Below are 13,551 nucleotides of genomic sequence, written 5' to 3'. Positions count from 1 at the left end.
GTTTTGACTAGCTGAAGCACATTTGGTTTGGTCGTGTTTTGTTTATTAAGATTAATTTCATCCATTCTGCACAGTATGTATATTGTGCGAACCCTGAAGCTAAAGTTCCCTACATCAATATTCAACAAACTTTAATCACCTTTATATGGTGAAATAAATAGCCCGAGGTTCTTGAAGCAATTTTAAACAACCTGATGACGGAGAGAGGGATTGCTTTTCCTGATGATAGAGCTGTACATTAGAGCAGCACAATTCAGACTGACCCCAGCGTGTTTATGAAGCCTTATAGGAAACCACTATACATTGGTGTAATGCACAGTGGTGCCCCCCTCCTGCAGAATGTATTGAGGGGCCCCTGAGTCTCCCATATCTCACAGATATTCATTGACCTTAGCTGAATAGGGCTCCCTTGAAGAATTGGGGATCCACCTGTGCCGCATGGGCTGACGGGGCCTGCGTTATGCCCCACAAACCATAGGTCCTAGTTGAGTAGGATTATTTTTAGTTTACTTGTTGTGTAGTGTGCTTGTTGCTCTGGCACATACCATTAACAAGCACTTCTCTTTACTTGATAAGAGTACTAGAAGACCATTGCTAAATAATGATTGGCAGGAAAAGAGAAACCATATATCTGTCCAAAGCACAAGTGTATTGTGTAATCTCAAGTTTCCTCCAGAACGGATGGATGACAGGCATCTCCACTCCTATTATGAACACTTTTCAGTGATGGTGTCCTTAAGGGTGCAGAGACCTCTGTTAAAGATATCAGCCTCTTGCCCTTAGGCAATTTTAGACTGATCCAATTGCTTCATTGGGCACGGTCAGACCAATGTAGGAAAGGATGGAGCAGGGTTAAGATGTCTGTAGAAACATTTTTAGCACACCTCATGTACTAAAGGGCAGCACCAGTCATTATACACTGCTCATGCGCAAACCACAACCATTTAACATAAATACACAGAAAACAGGGAGGCAGAATTAGGTCTTGAGATCCCAGAAGTATATGGGATATAATCTGGATAAGGATGGCAACGTCCTCTATGGTGGCGGCTCCTCCACTAAGGCGGAGTAGCGACGCCCCACTGCTTTTAAGCAGTGTAACGGAAGGAAAATAAAAATGAAAATAACTCAATGTTATTATTATTTTATTTGTTCCTGCTGCTTTGCGGTCGGGGCATGTGGGACTGCTCTCCTCTCCGAGCAGGACAGGGGAAGAGTGGTTTTCCCACTCGGACTACGAATGAATGTTTGGCCGGCACTTTCGGCAGGCCAAGCATTCATCACACTTTGCATGTTCTCTACACAGGCTGCATTACAGCCTGGGTGGAGAACATGCCCAGGCCCCCGGTCCCCATCTGAGTGCTGAGCCATGGCTTTCAGACCACCTACAATGCTGCATTGCAGCACTGTGATTGGTCAGGGGAGCCTGGGTGCTTCCTGGAAGCTTCCTGCATCCTGTTCGGACCCGAGTCTAACACGGAGGAGAGACGGAGAGACGCGGCAATAAGGTAAGTTCCAAAAACATGTTTTACATTCCCATCTCCCCTGCCCCCCACTTTGGCACCCCTGATCTGTGCCGGCCACCTGAGGAACCTGACCTTTTAAGGGCCAAGCGGCGCAGAGTACGCCTGAAATCCTCTAGTTCTCCTGCCTTGCACTACAGAGACACTGGACACTCCGTCTGGCGTAAAAGATTGAGTTTTATTAGCTGCAGCTAGTACAGTTGTCCGTGAAGTCACACAGGGATGGGTTCACAAGAGACTGCTCCTGACCTCCGTGGTGCGCAAGCTTTTATACAGTGAAATACAATGGATACAATGGGTAACCCAAACACATATAGAATTTGAGACATCGACAAATGTTACCAACAATGGTTTAAGCTAAAAACTGAATCGAGTTCCAGGTGATGTTTGTTGCTGGCCCCTTTAAGCAAATTGCAAAGAGAATCCACATGATACAGTTTACAAGGAAAGAAAACATGGTTGTATGCTCTAGAAGCACAGTCGTGATATCAGAGAATGCATGAGATGTGTAGCGAAGGGCAGTAGATAAGATAAGCGAGAGGAAAGAATGGTGTGAGCTAACAGATAGTTTGGGCGGGGATTATCCAGCTCAGACATGAATTAGTGTATTCGGCCAGACCCTGACACTAGTTAATAAACACGGGACGAAAAGCTACCTGACACGCAAGGGCAGAAATGACAAAAACATCTCGTTTACCAGCTGCCTGAGTGAGGGCAACCTAAGATGGCGGAGAACACAAGATGGAGTCTGGGTACGATCGAGAAACGACAAATTTCAGAGCCTCAGACCCTCCTTTTGCCATTACTCAGGCAATAACACATTGACTGGGCTCATGTTAGTCTGAGTCGGAGTCAATATCAATTGCCATAAGGTCGTTTAACTGTTGTTGGACCGTCATCTTAATATTCTCTGGTTGTTGGGTTACAGGCTTTGATACACATAAGGTAGCGAACAGACTACAGATAGCAGGACCACAGTGTATGCACAAGCAACAAGAGAATATGATGGCCAGAATTGCTCCGAGGAATGTTAGTATCTTCCATCCCCAGGTAGATAATAATCCCCATAACCATCCCATGAGGGACCAATTTCCTTCGTCCTGATGGATCGATGTGAAGATGGTATGTAATTTTGAGATGGCCTGATATACAGTCGGGGCGTCATCAGGAATGTATATACAGCAGCTCGATCCAATCAATTTACAGACTCCTCCTCGGTCTGCTAGGATCACATCTAGCGCAATTCTGTTTTGTAACGTCATGAGATGGTCCGCTCGGAGTTCTGCAGTGAGGTTACTTAAGGCACCTGCTGTAACATCGATGGTTGTCTCAATCACGCGAACTAATCGCCTAATGTTTCCGCTGTTAATCATTGGTCCCCAGAAGGGAATGAATCCTTTGAAGAAATCTCCTCCCTCCTGGCCAGCTGTGTCTTTGGCATCAAATACACCTCTACCATATCTGTGTCTGTGATGGTCTGAGGGTGCAGTATACGTTGGGGGAAGCAAGAATGCTATGTAACATGTTCCCGAAAAGTCAGAGGGGAGCCATGTATATGCCTTGTCATAGCAGACAAAATAGGTTCCTTGTGATGGGATCAATTCAATGGAGGGTTATTTTGAGACGTGAATACATATATCTGGGAACAGTTTTGTTGAGTGTCATTCTCCTTGCTATTGATTCGGAGGCAAAAGTTGCCTTGGTGGGGTACAGTCCATGCTGGAGAAGACTTCTCTTGTTTGGTCTTGTTATTAAGACTGGAAATGTAATGAGTTACATTCCAACCATCGTAGGCTTTCTTTTCATCCAAAGGAATCTTACTCTTCCCTAGGATTTTAGCCATGGCCACTATACCCTTTATCAAAGTACCGTGGCTAAAATCCATTCCAGTCTCAAATGTACCTATCGGATATCGAAGTCTGTTGTGGTAGGCAGCCGAAAACATGGTCAGGTGAGCCCATGCTGAACCTTCATATGAGAAAGGCAATACTAGATAGGGCATCCCTTTATGGGCAGTGTGAGGCATGAGTCCACACACCCAACAGTCAGATGTGTTGACAACTAATTGGTGTTGGTGTAAAAGCTGGATAAACAAATTATTTTGATACTCCATCCTTCTTATTTGTTCATGTGAGGAAAGGGCACTTATCTTGTGTTGAAATTTAGTGGGACGAGAAGGTACAGAAGTAGATAAGGGAACAGTTTTTAGTTGCAACACATGGACAATCCAACCTATACATGCTAATAAAACACATAGAATCAGCAACACACACAAGGTTACGCCAAAACGACTACGTAGTGATTTACAATATTTGGTTCTCATATTCTGTCTCCTATCTACCTGACGTGATGTACCATCCATCCTGGCTAGAAAAATGTGTCGCTCGCGGCAATCTTCCTCAATCACTTGGCTATTTGATAATCCTGAACCTAGCGGATATTGACCATAAACCAGGTTCAGTCCAAGACTACTACCGAGACCCTGCGACGGGGACAGATGGCACAAATACTATCTAGAAAGGAAAAATAGTTCATTGGTGGCAAAAGTAACAAATGTTCAAGTCTTTTCTTCAGAACTGGTCCTCAGGTTGTATCGTTTCTTTGTTGGGATCGTTTGGTCCTGAAAGATTATTTCCAGATTAGTAGTGTTTACTTGCAGATGTAATGGAATGGTTCTTCGAAGAGTCTCATCACTTTCTTCCTCAGTCTGGGTGCCTTCCAGCCGTGCGTTACTAAATGGTACGAACCGGGGAGTCTTGTCTCCTTCAGACTCACCTATGCCCCCGCGGACCCACTGGTCAAAAGGCAAGGGCAAGGGTACCTTTTTGCAATGCACGGTGTGGACCCAGTTTTTCTTGCCTTCTATCCTTACTGCTGTCCGTGTAGCCAGCAGAACCTGGCGAGGAGGTGACCAGCAAGGATCAAGATTTTTCTTTCGTTGAAAGTTCTTGGTGCAGACCCAGTCTCCCGGTTTGATAGAGTGGCCTGGGTCTGTTGAGGCCTCTGGCAGAGCACTTTGAACCTGTTGGCGAAGAACACTTAATTTAGCAGTCAAGTCATGAAGGTAATCAATAAGCATAGGGTATGTCTGAGTACTTCCTAGGACGAGGAACTCCCCAAATATTGGCGGGGCGTCCGAATATCACTTCAAATGGACTAAGTCCCATACGAGAGTGTACAGTAGTTCTGGTGGATAGTAAGGCCAATGGTAAAGCGTCATGCCAGGCAAGACCTGTGCTGGCCTGAATGTTTGCCAATTTGAGTTTGAGAGTGCCATTGTAGCACTCTACCAAACCCGCTGACTGTGGATGGTTTGCCGCATGGAATTTTTGCCTAATACCAAGACCCGTACATACTTTCTGCATGATTTTGCCTACAAATTCACTTCCATTGTCACACCAGACAATTCGCGGCAAACCGAATCTAGGAAAAAACTCTTTCAGTAATACTTTAGCAGTGGATACAGCTGTGTTATCTTTTAAGGGGTAAGCCTCTATCCATCTGGAGAATGCACACACTACTACCAGAACATACTTGAGATTGTTGCATCGATCCATGTGTATATAATCAATCTGTAATACTTCAAAGGGGTACGTGGGGGGAGAGAAATGGCCTGCAGGAGTTGGAGTACCCTTCCCTGGGTTATTTAATTAAGCATATAATGCAATGTTTTACCACATTGTTTGCACATTTCGGAATTCCTTCATTTTGCCAAACTGGAGCCAGGAGTTTGCATATGCCTTTAGCACTAATGTGAGCTGGTCCATGAGCCATAGTCACTACAGGTAATACATATGCATCTGGCAACATCCACCGTTGATGCTCTGACAATTCTGTCCAACATCCATTCAAATCCAACATTCCCGTACTTTCTTTCCACTTACTCAATTCTTTCTCTGTAGCCTCTTCCTGAATCGTTCTTACGCTCTCAATTGTGTCCTCACACATTCCTCTTTCTGGGATCTGATTTTCAGGGCCTGCAACATACATGTGACTTGTGATGTCCCTAGCTGTGTTTTTCGCTACCTCGTCTGCGAAAGCATTCCCGCGACCAATGTCATCTGTGACTCTTTTATGTGCACTACACTTGATGATGGCAATTTGGGTAAGTAATGTGAGAGAGTCAAGAAGATCGGTGACCAACTGGCCATGCTGAATCTTCTTTCCATGGGAAGTAAAGAATCCTGTTTCCTTCCATAAACGACCACAACTGTGTGCCACGCCAAAGGCATATTGGCTGTCTGTGTAAACATTCACTCTTTTCCCTTTCGACAGCACACATGCTCTAGTCAAGGCTATCAATTCTGCAGCCTGGGCTGAATTGTATCTAATGCATGCTGTCTCCACTACTGTATGTAATGTGGTGACTGCATAAGCTGAGGTAGTTTCGCCATTGGGTAATTTGAAACAGGAACCGTCAATCCACAAGGTTCCATCCGGATCCTCGAGTGCAGTATCCTTTAAATTTATTCTTCCTTTTGTTTATTCTTCTCTGCGAAGAAAACAATCATGATGATCCTGAGGATCTCTTTCATCTGTTAGTGGTAACAAAGTAGCTGGATTCAAGGTGTTACATCGCTTTATACGTATGTGGCTTGCCAAGAGAGTCAACTCGTAACCAGACAATTGAGCACTTGTGAGATGTTGTGTTTTAGTTCTATTCAATAAAGTGTCCACAGCATGTGGTACCATGACAGTGAGAGTGTGGTCCAATACTACTCCAGCTGATTGACGAATAGATATTGCTGTCGCAGCCGTAGCTCTGAGGCAGCTAGGTAACGCCTTAGCTACCGGGTCTAACGTAGCAGAAAAGTAGGCACATGGCCTCTGTTTGTCTCCAAATTGTTGTATCAAAACTGACAATGCACAACTTTCTCTCTCATGGACATAGAGCTTAATACATTTACTGTAATCAGGGGTACCTAACACAGGGGCAGAACACAGGGCTGATCGTAAGTCAGAAAAACTCTTCCGACATTCATCAGTCCATGGGAGTGGATGGGGCGTGTCTTTCTGTGTAAGTGCTAATAAAGGTTTGGCCAATAAAGAAAAACTAGGTATCCATTGTCTGCAGTAGGAAGTAATGCCCAAGAAAGCACGTACTTCTCTCTGGGTCGATGGTACTGACATATGCGTAATTGCTTCAATACGTTAGGGGGTCAGTCGCCTTCCCTCCTTTGACAAGAGATGACCTAAGTATGTAACTTCTTGGCACACGTACTGTAATTTAGAAGGTGATACCTTATGATTGAGGTCAGACAAATGCTGCAACAATGCCACAGTCACATCTTTACACACATCCCTTGAATCAGTCGCGATCAACAAATCAACCACATACTGAATAAGAGTGGCTCCTGGAGGCAAAGGGAAAGTATCAAGCTGTGACTTAAGAGCTTGACTATAAATGGATGGACTTTCACCATAGCCTTGTGGTGCTCTCTTGAATCGGAAGCTTCGGCCTCCTAAACAAAATCCAAAAATATCTCTGCTCTCTTTAGCGATAGGAATGCTGAAGAGAGCGTTCTTTAAGTCAATCACGGTGAACCAAGTTGCTGAAGCTGGTATCATCGTCAGTAAGGCTGTAATATCTGGGACAACAGGGAACTGTGGTGAAACAATTTTGTTCACCTCTCGAAGATCAATCACAAATCTATAGACGGGTGGTTGATAAGGATCCGTTCGCTTAAGAATTGGAAGAATAGGGCTGTTACACACATTTCCTCTCGTTTCTTCCACCACACCCTTCTGGACCAAATCTTGAACAATAGCCAATAATACTTTTTCACCCTCATTGGAAATCTTATACTGAGCTATACGGGGCAGTTTAACATTAGGCTTGAGAGGGACAACATATGGTGGAATCGCAAGACGACCCACATCATTCGGACCAGTAGCCCAAAGACTTTCAGGAAGAGATAGTAATTCAGGTGGAAACTTATCTCTAGACAAATGCATTGACGATGAGACAGGTTGGTGGAGTGGTGCACCGCCTATTAAAACCTCGATAATAGTCAAAGAGTCAAATAAGCCTTAGTAGGTGATAAGTCCCTTTTATTTTCAAAGAAGATTAGCCAGCCAACGCGTTTCGTTCATGGAATGAACTTCTTCAGGGCTGCAATTTACAATGAAAACACATAAATAGTGTGCACTAAACACATACCCATATACACATTTGAGCGTGTGTACAGTATGGTGACACAGAAGTGAATATGGAAACAGATAAAAGCAATCCTAGATAGGAAGAGTAAGTGTTGGGAAGGGGAAGGCGTGAGCTAGTGAACAAGTCACAAGTGTATGATAAAAGAGAGGGGGGTTTGTAGGAAAGGAAGGGAAATGAGGGAAATAACCAAAAAAGATGGCTTAATAAGCAAAGTAGTGACAACTTAAATGGAAATAGACTTGACATTAGACATGTATCTAAACTTATATAATGTAGATCCAATCTCTAGAGTCAAAGGACCAAAGACAAAAAAACAACAAAATCAAGAAAAAATGACCAGGCACAGAAAACAGTGTCTTATAGCAAAAAAGTCTGGATTTGTAAAGCAGTTACAGGTAGATCAATAAAATCTTAATCTATGATTGAAACTAATAATAGTAATGTATCATATTAAATGCTGTTGTTGTTAAGCCAAAAGACCAGAAAAACACAAACCACTGGCATGATGTTGAACAAGTTGGTCAAACTCTTTTCACGCAAGAGGGAAACGTGAAAAGTGAACATCAAAAAGAAAAGAAAAAAGTTAAATAAACACACATTGGTTCTGCAATAAAAATAGAGTCATGCTCCCTAGCCCCTTGTTTCATTGAACATATTTTTAAAATTGTATACATAGTCTTACTAGTATAAAGAAAAAGGGGATTTGTCGCTAGACTAGTGAAAGTAGTAGACATTACAATAAATAAATATTCCTGTCATAAATAAGCTAAGAGATCAGCCTACAATTATATATATGTACATAAAATAGAAAATGAAAAACAAAACATCAGTAGTAACAAATGAGAATATACAGTCCTACCAAGACAGCCCATATGAGTTGAAAGTCACACTGTAGCCCTTAATGTCAGCAATCAGTAGCCCCAAAGAGAGTAAGAAAGCTAATAGAAGTACATACCAAAATAAAGGCGCTCTTGTCACAATGAGTTCGAAAACACCTAGGTCTAGGTGGGCACGGGACAGCGCACGGGCCACCTTGATAAGGGCCTGAATGCGCTATGTGCTATGAAAAGAAAGGATAAAAAAGAATCACAATTGCGTACAGTAACTCAGAGGGGAGCAAATATGCGACATGGAAATCTGACAAAGTAAAGTAACGTCTAAGTAGCTCAGCAAGGGGCATGTGAACTAAAATGAGGTCTATCCGATGAGGTCAAATTGTTAGGATCTACGAAAGAAGAGGCGGAAGGGAACAGGCCTTAGTGTGATCCAAATAAGGACTGAAAAGCATATATCATGGTAAAAGAAAAAAAGAATCTAAACAGATAATATATAATGCGAATGATTAAATAAAAAAGTGAGTCACGCACACAGAAAAATATATCCGGCACGGCAGTAAAGGCGGAAGGAAGCGGGCCTTAATGTGATCCAAATAAATATTTAAAAAAGCACATATCATGGTGAAAGAAACAAGAGTCCAGACAAATAGTATACAATACGGGTAATTAAATAAAAAAGTGAGTCACGCATACAAAAAAAGGGGGAAGCAGCAAAGGGACGGCATCTTGCTAAAATGCCTGGGAACCTATGTCTAAGCCTTAGTGTAATGCAACTAAGATCTAGACTAAAACGAACCTGTCGTGTTAAGAAAAACGGCAGTCTGAAACAGTAAAAAACAACAATGTAAGCAATTAAGTAAACGGATAAATCGCGCACTCCGTGAGCAGCAAAATGAAAAAATCACTATGATGCCTCAAAGCCTATGTCTGCGACCGAAAGCAGCATGTCTAGGTAAAAAGGAAGCATACCTGTAAGCCGGAATACGAAGGACTCGTTCCTTCAGGGAAAATCAGAGCGGGTGCTTAGGGCGATGAAACGCGGGAGAATAAGTAGCTTAGAGGCGAGCACGTTAGTGCGTCCATACGCGGGGAGGCTCAGCAGTGCGTAGAGTGATGCAGTGGCAGCCAGAGATACTGATGTATCTGAAGCTCTGGGATCCGCGGCCAAGAAGGGGCAGAGTCAGAACTAGTAGAAACGTTCCATCAGGGGGAAATGCCATAGGTTCGTGAAAGTACAACGGCCAGGGATGGCAGAGTCAGCACTAACTTGCCCTGTCAAGCAAATTTAACAGTAAAACAGGCAAGAATGGATTGACGATGTTAGTTTCTTACCTAGCGTAAGATACACACCAGAAGGAGAGCAGTGTAACGTGGCATGTAACTTTTTCAACAGATCCAAACCCAATCGATTCTCACCACAACAAGTTGTAAGGATAAGTGATGCTTCCAGGTCAAATGGACCAATCGAAACAGGTAAAGGGCAAGAGACTGGGTTACAAACTGGGGCGCCGGAAAATCCCACAGACGTGTTTATTAAGCCAGACAAAGGTGCCCCAGGGGGTTTAGAATGAATAATAGAACTTCTCATTGCACCAGTATCCAAAATAAATGGCTCTGAAATACCCATTGCATTGACAGTGACATAAGGACCATTCTGATCTACTGGAATTGATACTACTCCCTTACTTTGTCTATGGCTGTCCTATTCATTTTGGAAACTTTCGTCGCCACCTTCAACATAATAGTCACTATAATATTGTGTAGACTGGACTCTCTGTTTGTCAAAATAATTCACAGCGTTAGGAGAGGGAAATGAACGCTTCTCTTGGAGGGACGTACCTCTACCTCTACCCCTGGAGACTGACTGGAAATTACCACGGCCATGTGGGACAAACACTCCATTGTTACGTTGGAGCAAAACTGGACATTTACTCTTAAAATGTCCCTCTTCCTTACAGTAAGCACATTGGTTTGGACCTAGCATTGATCGGGGTACATAAGGTTCGGGCTTCTGAAACACTTTCTGAAACTGTGGGGGCTGAGAAGACTGGTGCTGGGCAGGACGTGGAGGATAAGCCTGCTGTAAAAGAACCTTTGTTTTTAAATCTTTATTTTTCTTCTCCTGCTTATCTTTCTCTTCCTTGTATCTGTTTTCATAATATTGTGCTGTAGCCAATATTTTAGCAGTAGAAGAAACAGCCCATGCACTCTCGGAACTTTTTAATTTATTCGATAATTCGGGAAGCAAGTTAAATACGAACTTGTCCACAAATAAGCGTTGTCCACCTTCCGTGCTCATATCCTGACCACTATGATCCAGGAAGGTCTCCTCAAAACGAGTGAAGAAATCGGAGACGCTCTCGTCTTTCTTTTGCTTACAGGCGGTTAACTTATCCCAATTTACTCGTACTGCAGGCATAAGAGTCTTCATTAGATCAATGATTCTACCAGGAAGTGCTGTAATCAGATCGTCAGGCTTTGCGCCGCCAACTTGTGCTGTGTCAGCAGCTCTAATAGCTGCCCAAACACCACCTAGTTCGGCAGCATGATCTTCCCTACGAATTTTCGCCCATATTGCTTGTGGGACGACATTCCCAAACAACATATCGATATCAGCTAAGTTCATAGCGCAAGCCTCAACTGTCTGGGATAGCTCCTTATAATAGCCAGCAGTATTTTTACGTGGGTCTGGAAGTATTTGTTTAAGGGCTAATACTTCGGCTCTTTTCCAAGGTTCATGTACCCATATACGCTGGAAATGAGCAGCCACCGGCTGAGCACCACCTACCGCCTCTCTCCATACTGGGGGAACTTCACGCATTGGGTAATGTTTAGTTTTGTCAATAAGATCAGTTTCGGGGAGTTTTAGAGACAGAAATGAAGTCCTAAATTCAATCAGCATAATCACCGCTTTCTCAACATCTGCTCCTACTATAAAGCCCTTATCAAAATCGGCTTGGAGCTTCATCAGTTCCATAGGAGCCGTGTCTAATTCCATATCGTCCCTACCCTTAATGAGAGTATCGCACATTACGTCAAAAACATATCTTTGAATGGGCTCTGTCCATTGACAAAAGGTGCTCATAATATCCCGTGCACTATATAATGGACCTTTCTCGATCCATTTACGGGCGAGGGAACCTAATACTACCTTTTCTTCCGTAACAGGAAGCTGACAACGAGATTGTCGTCTAGAAAAAGACGGAGACAGATTCAGGGCTCCAATTAAGGGAGAAAAGAAACTTGTGACAGCATTTGTGAGTCTCCTCGGTGTGCCTGGAGAATGTCTCACCAGAACAGGGGATAGAGAGGAATTTAAAGGAGATGGAATAACAGGAGGAGGAGAAAACAAAGGCTGAGGAAGAAGAGAAGTATTATTTGGCTGAGCAGGTCGCTGAGCAGCTGCTGGCTGAGCCATAGGAGGTGCATTAGGAGTTTGCACATAGGGTGGAGGAGAATTCAACAAACAAGACATTAAAGGGTCTTCCTCTATATCTTTACTCTTCTCTGAAGGGGAAGTAGGCAACACCGGATAGCATCTATCTATTGCCATGCGATGCTGTCTTTCTGATACCTCTCTAGCAGAGTCTACTTCGTTATTTCTTAACTGCTGGGCAGCCTGTAAAATCGACATATTTTTATCTTTTTGATCTCTTCTTGCTTGTTTTATTTCTTTCTGTTTGGCTTCCTTTCGCCAAAGGCGGAACGAGTCAAACATTGCCGGCCGGGCTTTTCTTCTAAACAAAGTGGTTTCTAAATTGTCTAATATATTGGGCTCAAAACTGCCATTTTGTGGCCGCTGCAAAACACCATCTCTTCTGGTATATTGGACCCATGTTTTGTTAAAAGTAATGGGACCAATACCATGTTTTGAATAGAGCTCATAAGTGGGAGTTCCAACCGGAGGAATTGGACAAGAGTCCTCGAGCTGGGAGTCCCTAGTACAACCTAAGCAACAAAATCGACAAAACTTACTTAGACCAGGCATCGTTATTTCTCTGGACTATTCTACAAACTTCAAAAAAGGGGGGTGTGTCACTTCTTAACAAAACAGCACAAACGTACTCACCCCTTGGCTTCAATTATTGCAACAATTGAAATACAAAAAGGAAACTCAAAGACCCAAAAAACAAAATTTTGTGGGAGCGACCCACCAATCAAATACTTAACTAAGTATCCTCTTACGCCAACTGGAGGTCCGTCTATCGTCTCGCTCTACCAAATCGTCACAAAAACCGGGGCCAAGGCAGGACGGCAGTCAGGGCAGCAGTCGCAGCAGCCGTCTGAAAGGAGAAGCCACGCCGCAAAATCCTTCGGTCCACTTCCGCAATACAGGGGTCAATCACGTGGGGTGCCTCCTCTGGATTTTCCTTGCGGGGCCCCTCACGATCCTCTGGCTGCACCGCTACCACTGAAGCCGTCCGTTCATGGTCGCCATTTGAGGAACCTGACCTTTTAAGGGCCAAGCGGCGCAGAGTACGCCTGAAATCCTCTAGTTCTCCTGCCTTGCACTACAGAGACACTGGACACTCCGTCTGGCGTAAAAGATTGAGTTTTATTAGCAGCAGCTAGTACAGTTGTCCGTGAAGTTACACATGGATGGGTTCACAAGAGACTGCTCCTGACCTCCGTGGCGCGCAAGCTTTTATACAGTGAAATACAATGGATACAATGGGTAACCCAAACACATATAGAATTTGAGACATCGACAAATGTTACCAACAATGGTTTAAGCTAAAAACTGACTCGAGTTCCAGGTGATGTTTGTTGCTGGCCCCTTTAAGCAAATTGCAAAGAGAATCCACATGATACAGTTTACAAGGAAAGAAAACATGGTTGTATGCTCTAGAAGGACAGTTGTGAGATCAGAGAATGCATGAGATGTGTAGCGAAGGGCAGTAGATAAGATAAGCGAGAGGAAAGAATGGTGTGAGCTAACAGATAGTTCGGGCGGGGATTATCCAGCTCAGACATGAATTAGTGTATTCGGCCAGACCCTGACACTAGTTAATAAACACGGGGCGAAAAGCTA

This window comes from Triturus cristatus, chromosome 8 (genome assembly GCF_964204655.1).
Source record: "Triturus cristatus chromosome 8, aTriCri1.1, whole genome shotgun sequence".
Taxonomy (NCBI): domain Eukaryota; kingdom Metazoa; phylum Chordata; class Amphibia; order Caudata; family Salamandridae; genus Triturus; species Triturus cristatus.
This window is presented reverse-complemented; position numbering follows the sequence as displayed.